The sequence below is a fragment of the Neovison vison genome, chromosome X, assembly GCF_020171115.1.
Source record: "Neovison vison isolate M4711 chromosome X, ASM_NN_V1, whole genome shotgun sequence".
Classification (NCBI taxonomy): domain Eukaryota; kingdom Metazoa; phylum Chordata; class Mammalia; order Carnivora; family Mustelidae; genus Neogale; species Neogale vison.
This window is the reverse complement of record NC_058105.1, coordinates 107,495,540-107,515,453: the sequence shown is the minus strand read 5'-3', so window position 1 is coordinate 107,515,453 and position 19,914 is coordinate 107,495,540.

Below are 19,914 nucleotides of genomic sequence, written 5' to 3'. Positions count from 1 at the left end.
GTCAAATAAATAAAATCTTAAAAAAATGATACTTTATAGAGATTAAGCTTGTGCAGTTAAAGAACGAATGGAGGGAAGAGAAGAATAAAGAGAGACACAAAGGCTTTTTTCAACAATCTAGCAATTTGAAACAATGACCTGAACTAGCGGGGTGGTTAAGCAGACAACAATAATCACAAGTGAAAATCACTGTGGGAAAATACATAGAATTTAACAACTAGTTTGATATGAAGTGGTGAAGAAAATAAAACGATGAGGTATTTGGAACCCAGGTTATTAAAAGGTTGGCAGAAATACTAGCAAGTAGGAAAAGCAGAGGGAAGAGCTGCTTTGAGGAGAACCATAAAGCTGTGCCTGTGGCATAGACCAATGATATCCTCAGCACATGGTTTCAAATAAAACAGAGTACTTGGGAGAGAAATTAAGATCGGAGAACTAGACATTATAGAGGTGGATGTATACAGTAGTAAATGGAAATAGGTATGAGAGAGGGTGAATGTGTCAAATGAAAGTGCTTTGTGGAAGACTGGCCACAGATACACACTCCAAAGAAAACGTTCATGTTCAGAATGCCCAAGAAGAGTCAGCACTGGATGTGTAAGATTGAAGACAGGGAAAATTCATTCTTGTGGGTTGTCACATATGTTTGGTACTGAGATGGGTATTTCATACGCATATTATCTCATGTAACTATCTAATGAGCTGGTGACATGGTATTTAGTGTAGGAGAATCTTTTTAAAAAAGAACAAGGTGTTCAATAGTGCCAAATGATGCAGAAGCAGTAAGAAGAAAATTAGAATTAAGGAAGAGGGATTGTGTCATTAAAAGGTGATTGATGAGTTTTACAGACCATAAGTTCTGATTTAAAAGAGATAGAAACAAAACTGTAAAGACTTGATATGAGAACAAATCTTGTGCAAGTAAGCATTGAAATGCAAACAAGATTTAATAATTCAGTGGCAGAGGATTGCAGCAAGGTTGGGAGAAGAGGCTTTTGATTTAAAATAGAAAAGATAAGCAATGTGATGAGCATACTGTCTATACATAATAGGCACACAACAAATATTTTTTGAATGCAAACTAAACGGTCAGAATTTGAAAAATAGGATCCAGAGGGAAGGACAGATAAGCAGTTGAAAGTTACCGAATTGCTAAGTTCTATGATTTTAAATTTCCAACATTATCTGTAAGAAACACCACTTTGTGAAATTACATAGATAAAGCATCAACTTTGGAGATTTTGTGACTTTTTGTATGTGTTTATAAATATACAACAAATATAGGAAAATAAAACAAGCCTTGATAAAACATTACTTAAGAAATGGCAACTTGTTATCAATAACAATTTGCATTCACAAATTAAAAGGCCAAATAGAAATGAATTTTAATAAAATAGATTCCTGTTTGAAAACATGTGTATGTAAGTACACTTAAAAGGTGTCCTTAATATACCACTTTATAGTTCATCTGAAATGTTAGCAGCCCCTTTTTATCTCTGGCGTCCAAAACAGGTCCTCACCCATCATAATACCCAGCATTCGAAACAGATACCTCATGACTGTTATTTATTGTTCACTTAACTGTGCCTATTTTTTGATGACTTAAAGTCCCCAAAGCAGTTTTGTTCCAGGTTGATTTTTCTATCTCAGGACTGCAGTAGTTATTGAAAGTGATTTCACTCAAAAGATAAAAATTTGTTGACACATGTAAATGGCTTACTTTCAACCAAGGAACTGACTTGGATTTCAACAACTGCAAGAAGGAGTATCATGCCAAAATTTGTTCTGTTTTTCAAATTTTAATCTGAAGTCTAAAATTTGTGCTGCACAAATACCCATCTTATTCAGTATAACGTATTGGTATACATATTTATTTTCTGTGTAAGTACTGAATAACTAAAATGTTTTCTATGTGCTTACATAAATATAGTAGCAATGAGACACTGATAATAATAACAATAGAGACATTTATTGATTGCTTACTAAGTTCTAATCAAAGTGCTTTTTGGGTATCATTGTACTAAACACATAAGCTTGTGTGGAAGATATTCTTAGTAATGTTTTACAGAAAGGGAGATAAACAAAGAGGCAGAGGGAGGTTAAAAAAATGTGCTCATGATTACAAAGCCAGGAAGTTTTGGAGCTGAAATTCTGTGTAAGCTATGTATGCTCACCCCAATAAATACCCTCTAAGAATAGAATTAGTTATGATTTTATATTAGTTGAAATTCATAAATGCAGAAGTTTTGAAAAGAGTTCCTGTCTCTAACCATTTAATTTCCTAAATTTAAAACAATGTACAAATTTCTCTTCCTTTCATGATATCAAAAGAAAATGATCATGTAAGGCAAGAGTATATACCACAATTTACAGTTAAGTTATAGAAACAAGTTACATTTGAGTGTATACAGTTTGGAATAATATAACCAAGTATCAAAACTTAGTATGCTCGGATGGTAGCATTATTTGACATGTTATGTTTTGTATGGAATCACTATTTTTTTAAAAAAATGGATTAATTTTGAAGTAAACTGTAAAATTTTCAAAATTTTTACATAAGTAGACCTTGGTTTACAATATAATGTCAGTACTATTAGCTTTGATTATGCACATATATGAAATCCTAACATGTATGAAATGATATAATTAGTTCATAATAAATAATTTTAAAAATGCATACATCAAGAGTAATTTTGAGCATTGTATTTATATATTAACAGTACATATGTTATCCTCATGGCTTGGAAGAACACATGTTAAATGTCCATACTACCCAAAGCAGTTTATAGATTTAATGCAATCACTATCAAATAACCAACAGCCATTTTTCACAGATGTAGAACATATAATCCTAAAATGTGGATGGAACCATGAAAGGTAGTAACCCAAACAATATGATAATGTGGAAAAATAGGCACATAGATCAATGGATAAGAATAAGTAGAGAGCCCAGAAATAAGCCCATGATTATGTGGCCAATTAATCTATGACGAAAGAGGCAAGAATATGCAATGGGAAAAAGACAGTCTTTTCACAAATGGTGTTAGAAAAAATGGACAGCTATGTGCAAAAGAATGAAACTGGACCACTTACACCATAAGGAAGATAAACTAAAAGTGGATCAAGAACCTAAATGTGAGAATGAAACCATAAATATTCTAGAAGAGCGCACAGGCAGTAATTTCTTTGACATCAGACATAGCAGCATTTTTCTAGATATGTTTCCTGAGGCAAGGGAAACAGAAGAAAAAATAAACTATCGGGATTGCATCAAAATACAGAGGTTTTGTGCAGCAAAGGAAACAATCTACAAAACAAAAAAGCTGCTGAATGGAAGTAGATATTTGCAAATGATGTACCTGATAAGGGGTTAGTATTTAAAATACATAAAGAATTTATACAACCCAGTGTAAAAAACCCCAAATAACCCAACTAAAGAATGGGCAAAGGGCCTGAACAGACATTTTTTGAAAAAAGACACTGAGCTGGCCAAAAGACACATGAAAAGATACTCAGCATCACTCATCATCAGGGAAATGCAAATCAAAACCATGATGAACTGTCATCTCCTACCTGTCAGAAAGGCTAAAATAAAAAAACACAAGAAACAAGTGTTGAAGAGAATATGGAGAAGAAGCAACACTCGTGCACTGTTAGTAGGAATCCACACTGGTGCAGCCACTATGGATAACAGTATGGAGGTTCCTTAGAAAATTGGACATAGAATTACAATAGGATCCAATAATTCCACTACTTGGTATTTACCCAAAGAATATAAATACACTAATTCAAAAAGACACATGCACCCCTATGCATATAGAAGCATTATATACAATAGCAAAGATATGAAAGCAACCTTAGTGTCTATCCATAGACAAATGGATAAAGAAGATGTGACGTTCACACACAGACACACACACACACACACACACATACATGCTCACACAATGGAATATTACTTAACCATAAAGAAGAATGAAATCTTGCAACAATGTGGATAAACCTAGAGGATATAATTTTAAGTGAAATACTTCAGTCAGAGAGAGACAAATACCATATGATTTCATTCATATGTGAAATTTAAGAAACAAAAAAAAAGAGCAAAGGAAAAAGCAGAAAAAAGACTCTTAAATATAGAGAAAAAAGTAGTGGTTAACAGAAGGGAAGTGAGTGGAGGATGGGTGAAAAATAGGTGAAGGGGATTAAGAGTACACTTATTGGAATGAGGATGGTATAATGTCTAGAATTGTTGAGTCACTTTATTGTAGACCTGAAGCTAATGCAACACTGTATGTTAATATACTGGAATTTTAAAAAAATTTTAAAAAGTGTAGGGTAAATAATGAAAGATAAAACAGTTCATGTGTTAATTCAAACAAATAAGAAAATAATTTTTATAACAACCCAAATGTTAGTCCTTGGGACCATTTTTTAAGTCTGATATGTAATCATAAACATAAGTAAATATGTTAAGTATGTCTTAAATACAGTAAATACATATGTGAAAAATTATGAATAAATATTTTTGACATATTTAAATGATAAAACATAAGTAGACATTATTGGTACATTTATTTTACTCTATATTTTACAAGTGATCAGAAGGGTCATTTGTGGACCACAGTTCTTCAAATTAGAAGGACATTTCATAGGCACCTGGAGAAGAGTCTTAGCCATTAGTTGGGTAGACTTCCACCAGGGAAGGAGCTTAGAAGTCATTGCTTGGTCCTAATAAGTAAAAAGCTGAAAAAAAAAGAGAAAAGAAAAACCCAACACTTCATAAAATAGTCAGGGGTTGGTGGTCCAAGATGACAGCAGAGAAGGTTGCTGAACTCACCTCCTCCTGTGGACACACTGAATCTACACCTACATATGGAAAAATTCTCTCTGAAAAAGACCTGAAAACTAGTTGAACAACTTTTCCACATCAAACAAGAAAAGGACCACATCAAGGGAGGTAGAAGAAGCTGAGATGTGGTCTTGTCAAAAATACCACCCCCAAGAGTGATAACCCACATTTGAGAGAGATCTCACAAGTCTGGAGCTTCTCCCTGCAGTGTGAGTGGTTTGGACCTTACATCAAGCACCCTAACTCTTTGGACCTACACCTGAAAGTTGAGCCCCACTAAATTTGGCAAGAGGCAACCCTGTGCCCTTCCCATACCTTGCTAAAGCTGACGGGCACGTGCCCGCCTTGTGCTCTCCCTCTGTCTGGCTAAAGCTGACAGGGGTGTGTTGTCCCTGCACTCTTTCTCTGCCTTGCTAAAGCTGGCGAGAGCTGTCTGAGCACTCTTCCTCTGCCTCTGCCTCACCAAAGCCAGAAGGCTCGTGTATTCCTTGTGCTCCCCCTCTGCTACACTCTCTGGTGGCAGTAGGCCCTGGAGGGGAACTTGTATACACATCTAGGGCCCTGGCTTTTGCAGTAGCAGCTCAGAAGACACATCTTGAGTACCTGACTCTGAAGGATAAGGCAGTTTGCATTCCTGTGTTCCTGAGTTCTAAAGGGAACTCTAACAATGTGGAAGATAGTTCTTAGCTATCACCTGCAGAGCACTGTGCAGATAAGAGGCTGAAAAACCCCTCCTCCTACAGTTTTTCTAGAAGGAGGCCTCTTTCCCTGTCCAAGAGTTTTGACCTGTGGGATAGGTTCTTGTTCTGGCAACTCCTATAGGGCTGTGGAAGTGCGCTGAGGGAAGGGATACTGGTAGATGAAACATTTACACTCTCCCTCTTCCTCATTCTAGCTTGCTGTTATTTCCCAGAAAGAAGCTTAAATCTTTGTCTGGCACCCTGATTTTTCCAGTTCCTGCCAGAGGACACCTTTACATGATCTGGCTCTGGAGGCCCACAGTGCTTATTATGCTCTATAAACAGAACAGAACCCCCTCAGGGCACAGCAAGAGGCACAGAACCAGGAGCTCAGTTTTTCTGTGAAAGAGGCATATAAGCTAAGCATCATGACTGCAGCCTGAAGGACAGGCTTCTAATTAAACACACATTTACGTTCTGACTGTAAACCTTTGTAGAGACAGAAGGTGGGCACTGTCTTCATGCTTTCTCTCTACTGCACACTAGGGTACCAGTAGCTCTTGGAGGGAAGATATTACACAGGTCTATTGCCCTGATTTTTGCAACTTCCAGACATGGAACCCTTCTTGACTAGCTTAGGTGGCCAGGAGAGCTTGCATTCCTGGGTTCTACAGGACTATAACAAATGGAGAAAGAGTTTTGGGGAAGCTTCCAGCTCAGGGACACTGCATAGACAGACTGAAACACATCCACAGTCTTTCTGTGAAGGAAGAGACCTACTATCCTGCAGCATCAACCTGAGGGACAGGCTTTAGTTTTGCTATACATCTGGAGGTGACAGAAGTACTCTCGGGAAATGTAGGCTGGGAGACACGTCTTTGGGCTTTCCCTCTGCCTCACTACAGTTTGCTGGAATCTCTGAGAAAGGACCCAGTACATTTATTTGATTAGTGTCCTTAATTTTGCATCATTTCCACAGGGGACATCAGCAGCTCACTTGATATGGAGGTCAGCATGGTTCATGATTGTAGTCCAATAGAACTGTATATATTTGCATACTTTAAAAGTTATAGTCTAAGGATCTGGCTTCCAGTTAGGTGCTGATTGAGATTCATATCATCTCACTGACAGGAGCACTGACAGGTTTTGGCATACCCTGAACAACTGGGAACTACTAAAAATAAGTCAGGCTGCTTGGATAATTACAAAGGTTTGATAGACAATCAAGAGCTAGGGCAAAATTGAACTTCTACACCATGCCTCTCCTTCAAGACTGGGAGAGGTAGTTATTTCACCTAATACATAGTAACAAGCACAGAGTCAAGCAAAATGAGGAAACAGAGATATATGTTCCAAATGAAAGAAAAAGAAAAAAACCCTAATGAAACAGATAAGTAATTTACCTGATAAGAAGTTCAAAGTAATGGTCATAAACATGGTCACCAAACTTGGGAGAAGAAAATAAACACAGTGAGAGAATATCAACAAAGAGAAAATTAAAAATATACCAAACAGAACTCACAGAGCTAAGGAATACAGTAACTGAACTGAAAAAACAGTATAGAGGATCAAGAGCAGCCTAGATGAAACAGAAGAAAGAATAAATGATCTCGAAGACAGAGCAGTGGAATTCACACACAGCAGGAAAAAATAATCTTAAAAATATGAGAATAGTTTAAGGAACTTATGAGACAACATCAAGCTGAATAAAATTCACATTATAAGATTTCTAGAAGGAACAAGAGAAAAATAAAGGGGCTGAAAACATCATAATCTGAGGAGGGAAACAGAAATCCAGTTCCAGGAATTCCATAGAGAATTCCACAGGGTTCCATATAAGAGGAATCCAAAGACATCTACACCAAGACATTAAAATTACAATGTCAGAAGTTAAAGATAAAAACGAGAGAAAACAACTTGTTACATACAAGGGAACAGCCATAAGAAAACCAGTAGTTTTTTTTTTAGCAGAAAGTTTCCAGAATAGAAGGGCGGTACTCAATACACTCAAAATGCTAAAAAGAAGAAAAAAAACCAACCAGGAATATTCTATCTGGCAAAGTTATCATCTAAAATTGATGGAGAGGCAAAAAGATTTCCAGTTGAGGAAAAGCTAAAGGAATTTATCACAACTAAACAAGCCTTTTAATAAATGCTAAATTATTGTATTTTTTAGAAAGGAGTGAGTGAGAGAAAGAGAAAGAGAGGCAGAAGGAGAAGGAGAGACAAAATCTCAAGTAGGCTCCACATCTAGCATGGAGCCCAATATGGGGCTTGATCTCCCAACCCTGAGGTCCTGGCCTGAGCCAAAATCAAGAGTCAGACACTTAACGGTCCAAGCCACCCAGGCATCCCAGAAATTTGAAATATTATTCACATATTAAGCTGTTTTGAAGGTAAACGTGGTAAAATAAGTATAACTACATTAATTAGTTAAGAAGTACACAAAATAAGAAGATATAAAATATGACATCAAAAATAAAATGGAATAAAAATTTAGATTTCTAGAATGTGTTCAAACATAAGTTTTTTTGTTTTGTTTTGTTTCTCTTTAACGATTTTATTTATTTGAGAGAAAGAGAGTAAGAGAGAGAGCACAAGCAGAGGGGAATAGGCAGAGGGAGAGGGGAAAGCAAACTCTGCACTGAGACTCCCCACTGTGTTGGGGCTTGATCCCAAGACCCTGAGATCATGACCTGAGCTGAATGCAGACACTTAACCAGCTGAGCCACCCAAGCACCCCAAGCTTAATCTTGTATCAACATAAAATAGGCTATTAAGAATATAATGTTATATGATGACCATAAAGCAATGGCCTACACTAGATACACAAAAGTGAGAAAGGAATGTAAACATGACATTAAAGAAAGTCATTGAACTATAGAGAAGAGAACAAGAAAGGAACAGAGAGGAACTAAAAAAATAAACAGAAAATAATTTTTAAAATGGCAGTAAGTACACATCTGTCAATAATTGCTTTAAGTTTAATTAGACTAAATTCTTTTTTTTTAAAGATTTTATTCATTTATTTGACAGAGAGAGATCACAGAGAGGCAGGCAGAGAGAGAGAGAGAGAGAGAGAGAGAGAGGAGGAAGCAGGCTCCCTGCTGAGCAGAGAGCCCGATGTGGGACTCGATCCCAGGACCCTGAGATCATGACCTGAGCCGAAGGCAGCGGCTTAACCCACTGAGCCACCCAGGCGCCCCTAATTAGACTAAATTCTTAAACAAAGGACATAAAATGGCTGAATGGATAAAAAAGCAAGACCCAGCTATATGCCTTCTATAAGAGCCTCACTTGAGATGTAAGGACACACACAGACTGAAAACAAAGGAATGGAAAAAGTTGTTCCATGAAAATGGAATCCAAAGGAAAGCTAAAATAGCTTAAATATGAGACAAAACGGACTTTAAAATAAACACTTTTATAAGAGAGAAAGAAGGTCATGACATAGTAATAAAGGGGTCAATTCAATAAGAGGATATACCATATATTTATATACTTCACATAGAGTATCTGAATATATAAAGCAAATATTAACAGACTCAAAGGGAGAGATAGACAGAAATGCAATAATAGTAGGGGACTTTAATACCCCATTATATCAATGGATAGATCATCCAGGCAGAAAATTAGTACAAAAACATTGGCTCTGAAAGACTCATTAGACCATATAGACATAAAACATACATGCAGAAAATTTCATCCAAGAACAGCAGAATGCACATTCTTCTAAAGGGCACGAGGAATATTCTCCAGGATAGATCATATGTTAGACCACAAAACAAGTCCCAATAAATTTAAGAAGATTGAAATCATAGTAAGTATGTTTTATGATCACAGTGGTATGAAACTGAAAATTAGTTACAATAAGAAAACTGGAAAAGTCACAAATATGTGGAGATTAAACAACATCCTATTAAATAACCAATGTGTCCTCAAATAAAAAGAGAAATAAAAGTGCCTTGGGAAAAATGAAAATGGAAACACAATCTACCAAAATGTGTGGAATGACACAAAACCAATTCTAAGAGGGAAGTTGCTAAAGATACAGGCCTATCTCAAAAAACATCAAAAATCTCAGTCTCACTTTAAAACTCAAGGAACTGGAAAAGGAAGAACAAGGCCCAAATTTAGTAGAATGAAGGAAATAATAAAGATGAAAGGGGAATTAAATGAAATAGAGATTAAGAAGGCAATAGAAAAGATCAATGAAACTAAGAGCTAGTTCTTTGAAAACATAAACAAAATTGACAAACCTTTAGCTAAACTTGCCAAGAAAAAAGGAGAAAGGTTCAAATATGTAAAATCAAAACTGAGAAAGGAGAAGTTATAGCTCATACCACAAAAATACAAAGAATAATGAAACTCTAAATAATTATACACTAACAAATTTGACAACATAGAAGTGAAAAAATTCCTAGGAACATACAACCTTCTAGTCATAAATCAGGAAGGAAATCTGAATAGACCAATTACTAGTAGGAGAAAGACTCAAGAATCAAAAACCTCCCAACAAATGAAAATCCAGATCCAGGTGGCTTCACAAGTGAATTCTACCCAATATTTAAAGAATTTAATCCTTCTCAAACTCAAAAAAAACAGAACAGGACAGAATGCTTCCAAATTCATTTTGCAAGACCAAATTACCCAGATAAACCAGATAAGGAAACTACAAGAAAAGAAAATTACAGGCCAATATCCCTAATGAACAAAGAAGCAAATATTTTAAAAAAAAATGTTATCTAACTGCATTCATCAATATGTTAAAAGGTTCATATACCATGATCATGTGAGATTATTCCAGAATGCAAAGATGGTTCAACACTCATAAATCAATCACTGTGGTATATCACATTAAAGAAATGAAAGATAAAAATTAGCTGAACCTCTCAGTAGATATAGAAAAGCATTCGACAGAATTTAACATACATTTATGACAAAACCTTTCAACAAAGTGAGTAGAGAGGGAATATAGCTCAACATAATAAAGGCCACATATGATAGGCCCACAGCTAGCATCATACTTAACAGTGAAAAACCAAAAGCTTTTCCTCTAAGATCAGGAACAAGACAAGTAGCCTACCCTTGTCACTTTTATTCAACACATTATTAATAGTCTTAGCCACAGAAATTAGGCAAGAAAGAAAAGGAAGAAAGGAAAAAAGGAAAGAAAAGAAAAGAATCCAAATTGGACAGGGAGAAGTAAAACTGTCCCTATTTGCAGATGACATAATTTTCTTTATATGTAATCCTAAAGACTCTGGCAAGAAATCTCTCAAAACTAATAAATGAATTTCAGTATAGTTGTAGGATACAAAACCAATATACAGAGACTTGTGGCATTTCTGTAGACTAACAATGAACTTTCAAGATATTTAGATTACTGCCTATGTTCTCCTCTAGGATTCTGATGGATTCCTGTCTCACATTGAGGTCTTTTATCCATTTTGAGTTGATCTTTGTGTACGGTTTAAGAGAATGGTCGAGTTTCATTCTTCTACATATAGCTGCCCAGTTTTCCCAGCACCATTTATTGAAGAGACTGTCTTTTTTCTACTGTATATTTTTTCCTGTTTTGTTGAAGATTATTTGACCATAGAGTTGTGGGTCCTTATCTGGCCTCTCTACTCTGTTCCACTGGTCTATGTGTCTGTTTTTATGCCAGTACCATGCTGTCTTGGTGATCACAGCTTTGTAGTAAAGCTTGAAATCAGGTAACGTGATGCCCCCAGTTCAAAACAATTCCATTAACAATTGCATCCAAAAAATTGAAGAATAATTTTAACCAAGAAAGTGAAAAATCTGTATAATGAAAACTGAGCCACTAATGAAAGAATTTGAAGAGGAAGCAAATAAATGGAAAGATACACCATGCTCATGGATTGGAAGAATTAATATTGTTAAAGTGTCTGTACTACCCAAAGCAATCTACACATCAGTGTGATCCCACTGAAGCAAAATTCCAATGGCACTTTTTTCTCCACAGAAATAGAAAAAATGCTGCTAACATTTATGAGAAATCACAAAGAACCAGATAGTCCAGATAGCCAAAGCCATCTCGAGAAAAAAAACAGAGGTGGAGGCATAAAACTCCCTGACTTCAAACTGTATTATAAAACTGTAGTAATCAAAACAGTATGGTACTGGCATAAAAACAGACATATGCATCTATGGAACAGAACTGAGAGCCCAGAAATGTATTCATGCATATATGGTCGTAATCTACAACAAAGGAGGCAGGAATGTACAATGTAGAAAGAACAATCTCTAAAAATTCCTCTTCTGGGTATTTATCCCAAGAAAATGAAAACACAAATTCAAAAAGATATATGTACTTCCATATTTGTTGTAGCATTATTTACGATTGCCAAGATATGGAAACAACAAAGTTTCCATTATATGAATGGATATAAAGGTTTGGTGTATATATACACAATGGAGTACTACTCTGCCTTTAAAATAATGGAATCTTGGCAATTTTCAACAACACTGATGGACCTTGAGAGCATTATGCTAAGTGCAATAAGTCAGAGAAAGACAAATAACATATGATTTCACTTATATTGGAATCTAAAACATAACAAAACTTAACCATGCTCATAGATAAAAGATTGCTGGATGCCAGAGGGGTGGGGTTTCAGAGAAAGATGAAATGGGTGAAAGGATTCAAAAGGTACAGATTTCTTGTAAACAAGTCATGGGTGTGTAATGTGCAACAAGGTGAGTAAAGATAATAATACTCTATGGCATATTTTGAAGTTTTTGAGAGTAAATCTTAAAAAGTCTTATAGAGGGCACGGATTGCATGGAACACTGAGTTTGGTGAAAAAATAATGAATACTGTTTTTCTGAAAATAAATAAATTGGAAAAAAAAAGTCTTACCACAGGAAAAAAATATTTGTAGCAATGTATGGCACCATATGGTAACTAGATTTTTATAGATGATAACTTTTTAGTGTACAGAAATAGTGAATCATTCTGTTGTATACCTGAAACTAATATGTAATGTGTCAACTGTACTGCCGTTAATAAAAAGCTCAAAAAAGGAAAAGTATCAGAGAAGTAAAGTCACAGGCCAAAATGCTGACCCATGGTTCCACCATAAAACTTTTGCAGTGATATTTGGAGACTTTAATACCCTGATCACAATAATGGATAGAACAAGCAGATAGAAAATAAAGGAGAGATCTTAACACTATAAGCCAACTAAATCCAGTGGACACATATAGAACACTATACCCAACAATATATTGCACATTCCTTTCAAGTACACATAGGATATTTTCCAGGGTAGACCATATATTTGGTCACAAAGCAAGTCTGAAAGGATTTCAAAAGATAGATGTCATACAAAATATATTCTCTGTGCAAAAATGAGACATTAGAAATCAATAAAGGAAAACTGGAAAATTTGCAAAATTGTGCAAATTAACACACTTTTAAGCAAAGAAGAAATCACAAGAGAAATTTAGAAAATGAAAATGAAAACACAATATACCAAAACTTATGGGATGTAGCAAAACTAGTACTGAGGGAGAAATGTGTAGTTCTAAATGCTTACATTGAAAACAAGCAAGATCTCAAATCGACCTATCTATACAACTTAAGGAACTAGAGAAAGAAGAACAAACTAAGCTTAAAGATAGCATATAAAAGTAAATAATACAGATTAGAATAGAGAGAAATGAAACAGAGAATAGAAAAGAGTAGTGATTATCAGTAAAACCAAAGGTTGTTTCTTGAAAAAAAATCAATAGAAAACAGAGATTATTAATAAAACCAAAGGTTGGTTCTCTAAAAAAATTCGGCAAAATTGACAAACTTTTATCTGGATGGATGAAGAAAAAAGGAGAGAAGAGTTAAATTTCTAAAATCAAAAGGTGGAAGTGGGGGCATTATTACTACTATTTCTACAGAAATAAAGGATTATAAAAATACTATGATAACGAGAGTATGATGTTTTTATACCAACAAATTGGATAACTTAGATGAAATGAACAAATTGCTTGAAGCACACAACCTACTAAAGTTATATCATGAAGAAATAGATAAACTGGAAGAGATTATGCTGAGTGAAATAAGTCAAGCAGAGAGTCAATTATCATATGGTTTCTCTTCTTTGTGGAACATAAGGAATAACACGGAGGACATTAGGAGAAGGAAGGGAAAAGTGAAGGGGGCATAAATCAGAGGGGGAGATGAATACCAGCCTTTCTCAAACTTTACAAAAAAAAATGAAGAGGAGGATGCACTGTTCAACTTACTCTGTGAAGCTGGCCTCACCCTAATACTAAAAGCAGACAAAAACATTACAACGAAATAAAACTACAGACCAATGTCCTTTGTGATTATATATGGATGGAATAATTCTTGTCAAAATATTATCTAATCCAACCCTATGAAAAGAATTATATTTCATGTTAAAGTGAAGTTTATCATGGGTGAGCAAGTTTGGTTCAACATTCAAAAAAGTATTAATGTACTCCATCAGATCAATAGGCTATTGAAGAAAATCACATGATGGTATTAGTGGATGCAGAAAAATCATTTGACAAAATCCAACATCCATTTCTGATAAAACTCTCAGCAAACTAGGAATAGAGGGGATGTTCCTCAACTTAATGGTGAGAAACTAAAATATTTTTTTTTGCTAAGATCAAGAACAAAGCAAGGATGTTTTCTCTTACTGCTACTTTTCAACATCATTTCTAAGTTCTAGATTAGGCAGTAGGACAAAAAGGGAATAAAAGATACATAGATTGGGAAGGAAGGAATAAAACTTTTCACAGAGAGCATGATTGTCTGTGTAGAAAGTTTACAGGAATTGACAAAAACAGAAACAGAACTAAAACAAATGGACAAAATTCCTGAAACTACTAAGCAAAGTAAAAGGTTAATATACAAAGTTACCTGCTTTCCTATATATCAGCAATTAACAAGGTGAATTAGAAATCAAAAATACATTACCACTTAAAGCAGCACCTTCCAGATGGTATCCTTACGTATAAATCTAAGAAAATATTCACAAGATGTATACATAACTCTAATATAAGATATCAAAGAAAAACAAATCTGTATTCATAGGTAGAAAGATGTAGTATTATCAAGACATCATTCCTTTCTGTCTTGATCTATGGATTTAATGTAATTGCAATAAAAATTGCAATGAGATATGTTTTAGGTATCAACAAACTGATTCTAAAATGTATGTGTGAGGGATGCCTAGGTGGCTCAGTTGGTTAAACATCTGCCTTTAGCTCAGGTCATAATCCTAGGGTACTGGTATCAAGTCTGGCATCAGGCTTCCTGTTCATTGGGGAGCCTGCTTCCCCCTCTCCCTCTGCCTGGCAGCCTCTGGAGTAGCTGCACCAGTTTGCATTCCCATCAGCAGTGAAAGGCGGGGGTCACTTTTCTCCAGCAGTGGAGAAACAGCACTTTTCTCCACCTTGCCAACATCCTGGTGTTTCCTGTGTTGTTCATTTTAACCATTCTGACAGGTGTGAGGTAGTATCTCATTATAGTTTTGAGTTGTATTTCCCTATCAGTGATGTTGAACATCTTTTCATGAGTCTGTTAGCCATCTAGATTATTTCTTCAGAAAAATGTCTTCATGTCTTCTGCCCACTTTTTAACTAGAATATTCTTTTTTGGGGTGTTGAGTTTGATAACTTATTTATAAATTTTGAATTCTAACCCTGTATCAGTTGAGTCATTTGCCAATATCTTCTTCCATTTCAAAGGTTGCCTTTTAGTTTTGTTGATTCACTATGCAGAAGCTTTTTATCTTGATGAAGTCCTGATAGTTTTTTTTTCTTTTGTTTACCTTGTCTCAGGAGACAGATCCAGTAAAAAGTTGCTATGGCTGATGTTAAAGAGGTTATTCCCTGTGTTCTCCTCTAGGATTTTGATGGTTTCCTGTCTCACTCACATTTAGGCCTTTCATCCACTTAGAACTTATTTTTGTGTATGGTGTGAGAAAGTGGTCCAGATTCATTCTTTTGAATGTTGCTGTCTAGTTCCTAACATCATTCGCTGAAGCGACTGGCTCTTCCATAAATTCCAAATGACATTTAAACTCATCGAATAATTGAATATTTTGGGGGGATGCAAGAGAGCCTAACTATTATTCTTTACACTAATAAGTGAAGATTAAAACCAACTATTCTTTCATTCTAGATCGAATAATACTTAGGGTAACCAGATAGGTTATGAGGAATAATTATTGGCTTATGACCCCATCCCCCCATCCTCTAATCTAGTAGTCTCATGTCTCTGATCCTTCTTTCTGTAATCAAATGTGTCTCTGATCCTTCTTTCTGTAATCAAATGTCCCTCTGATCCTAGATTTCAAAGGTTCTCCAGTTTTAAAGACTCATGTGATTAGGTTGGGCCAACCCAAATACACTAGAATAATCTCCCCAATTTAAATCCTAACATTAATCATACCTGCAAAGTATGTTTTACTATGTAAGATTACATGCTCATAGATTTCCAGGATGAGTACATGAACATCTGTAGAGTGGGGTTGTTCTGCTTACCATATCCATTCAGTTATTTCTGGATCAAAAAAATAATTTATAGGGACGCCTGGGTGGCTCAGTTGGTTAAGCAGCTGCTTTTGGCTCAGGTCATGATCCCAGCATCCTGGGATCGAGTCCCACATCGGGTTCCTTGCTTGGCAGGGAGCCTGCTTCTCCCTCTGTCTCTGCCTGCCATTCTGTCTGCCTGTGCTTGCTTCTCTCCCTCTCTCTCTCTGACAATAAATAAAATCTTTAAAAAAATCATTTATAGAGGACTTGATATTTGCCTGGTTAGATGATTTTTGACACTCTTAAGTATCCTTTTGAATTGGTTATATAAGCATTAACAAATGGAGATAAAAAATGGTTATATAAGCATTAAAAAAATTAAAAACCTATTAAAAATGGGTTTCCACTCATTTAACTGAAGTAATTTTTCTCCATATTTTTATATAATACTTTTCTACTAAGTTCATATTCAATACACAATAAGTATTCATCCAGAATTGGGGAGATATTGTTATTTGAATTGTTCTAGAAATGTGACTCATTCAAAAGTGTGTCATCATTATTTAAACTCATATATGTCAGAGTTATTTAATACCTTCATATGCATCTTTGTCAGTATAATAAAATCTTCATTTCTAATGAAAAATCAAGATACATTACTTAAGGTGTGAACCTGTATTAACAGATTAGATAAAATACTATCTTCTAATTGTAAGAGTTAATTACCATGATTATTCTACAATAAATACTCTTAAAAAGTGGTTTACTTCAGTTAGAGCATTTTCTTTTTACTTTAAAACTGTCTTTTGCTTGGTTATAAATTGGGAGATTTTATGTACTCCAGGAGTATGTAAGTGAAGCCATTATAGATTTCTATTAACCAAGATTTTTAAGAAAGCATTTTGTAGTATTCATTTACTAAAATTTGATAATACCTGTGACTTTAAAATCAGCAAAGGCAGAAAAAAGTGGCAATTATCAACAGTGGAAAGACTAAAAGGTGTCAGGATTAAGGTGAACATGTGGTAGAATGATTGCAAGAGACTGCTGGTAGTAGTGCTTCCTGTTGTTTGGTATTCCTCTGACTTGATGCTTGGAAACATTTCTGAAATAAATAGATCTTAGTGCTGACATTAAGCTGAAGGATCTACTCAGAAAGAGCTTTCTTTTTTTGTTTGTTTTTTGTTTGTTTTTAAAGATTTTATTTATTTATTTGACAGACAGAGATCACAAGCAGGCAGAGAGGCAGGCAGAGAGAGAGGGGGAAGCAGGCTCCCAGCCAAGCAGAAAGCCTCGATGCAGGACTCGATCCCAGGACCCTGGGATCATGACCTGAGCCGAAGGCAAAGGCTTTAACCCACTGAGCCACACAGGCACCCCCAGAAAGAGCTTTCTTTTCTTACTGCCCAGTCATGCCCTTGAGCTAAACACTAGAAATTTCTAAGAGGCAATAGAAACAGAAGAGTAGGCATTATTGGGAGTATATGTATAGTTACACATTTCATTTTATAAATGTAAATATATAATGTCATTTATAGAATAGAACATTTTTAGAAAGCTTTATGTTCAGGAAATATAAAAAGAAAAGAAGGATCCTTGAAATTTAAACTAGTTTAGAGGGAAACTTTCTAAACAGATTAAAATCAAATTTGATAAAATAAATATTCAGATATATTTGAAAATATTCAACTGCAAAACATGATTAAGACATGTCTCTAATGAATGTCATTGTGATATACTCTTTGGTAAGCTGTGGCCAACGTAAATAGATGTGATTTTAAAATCTTGTTGTATCTCATTACTGTTTGCTATGTTTTTAAAGCATTATGTTTACTTACAGATATGCAAATGAAGAAAAAGTATAAATGTGATGATTTCCTAAGTGACATAAGTAATACATTTTATAATTATTTAAGGTTTCTTTTGTAGCTGTACTGTCCAATATAGTAGCCACTTGCCACATGTCGTTATTAAAGACTTGAAATGTGGCTAGTCTGAACTAAGACCTGTAGGTGTGAAAAGCACACTGAATTTTAAAGACTTAATAAGAAAATAAGCACAACATTTTATTAGATTTTTAATATTGATTATGTGATAAAATGGTATTATTTGGGGTATACTGCATTAAATATATATATATATATATTTTTTTTCCCAATTTATTTATTTTCAGAAAAACAGTATTCATTATTTTTTCACCACACCCAGTGCTCCATGCAAGCTGTGCCCTCTATAATACCCACCACCTGGTACCCCAACCTCATTATTAAAATTAATTTCATTTATTTCTTTCTCCTATTTAAATGTGACTATGAGAACATTTAAAAACTCTATATGTGGCTTGGATTTGTGGCTTTTATGATATTTGGGATAGACAGTGTCTAGTTTTTTCTAATTAATGAGCTACTTTCCCCCCATTTTGGGGAGATGAAATTTAATTTTAAGTTAATTATAAAGCTACACAAGTAAAAATATATATACTTAAAAGATGTGGTAAAATACTAATAAGCACTTCAAGATTTCCCATTGAATTTTATTCTTGAATCAAGATGTGGAAGAGAATTATCTCAAAGGATATTTACAAATGCATCCACTAGTCAAAAATGAGAGAGAAGATACTGTTATACCTTGCCCTCCAGCCTATTCTACTCAGAAAAGGCTGTGCTACTCATTAACAATATTTCTCTTGCAGATCTTAGGATATCATTTTCTATATTAGAATCCTTTCAGAAGAATAAATTGCAGAGGAAAGATTTAGCAAGAAATTAACTATCAACTTTGATTTTTTTAAAGAGCATGTGAAAGCTTATTTACTCTAATTATGCTATACCTGCAAAACAGACTCTGTATGCAACCCACATAATCAAAATCCAACAAAACTTATGAAAAAGATTGGTAAAATGACAACAGGTGCTGGGAAGGACTTTGCAGGTTGAGTGATGAATTGGCACTTGATATTGCTAGTCTTATCAAATGAATCATTAAAACTGGAAGGTCAGTGTAATTGATAAGCCACATGTTACCATTTTTCCCTGGGATCAAAACAGATAATTTCCATAAAAAAGTACAGCACCTATAAAAAATAGAAGTAATGATAAAACTTAGAATAAAATTACATGGACAAGTGTTTGTGGTAAGATATTTGGTATTGAGTGAGTGTTAATTAGGCATGAAGGATTGCTCACAAATGGTACATTGGAGCAGGAATAGTGTACTGTATGCTAATGGATCTCCAAAACCAAACCCAAGGCTCAGCATTTTATGAAAGGAAAAAAACAAATCAATGACTAGTATTATATATACAGACTATCGACAGACAAGGTGGAGCATAAAGAAGACAGAGAAAGAAGATTTAATTCTAACAATGCATTTTTAAGAATGACCAAATTTATTCTTTATGCCTTTTAATATTTCCATCATGAATTTCTGTATCCTTTTCTTGCCTTCTTAAGCCAGCCTTATTTGTAAAGCAGCTTGGGCTGAGTAGAGTATTTTTAAAAAATGGCCCTCTGCGCCATTTCTAAGAATCATAGGTCAAATTAGTCAGACTGCTGTTCTAACACTGATAATTAGATCCACCCCCTACCAAAATCTGTAGTTAATTGGTAAAATTTCAAGTTTTCTAGGTTTTCAGTTGTTAAAAGCATCATATGGAGAAAGTACAAAGGCTGTTCTAAATAAATGACTTTTAAAATTGACTTTTGAAGCCTTTTCTTTCCTCAGAAAGAGTCATGGCCAGCTTAATGTTTGTGTTAAAATGGATTGCTGTTTTGTTCATCATTATTATATTATACATTCCCTTAGAAACTACAGATGATAAAGGTAGTCTTCATGCTAAATATTGTGGAAGGT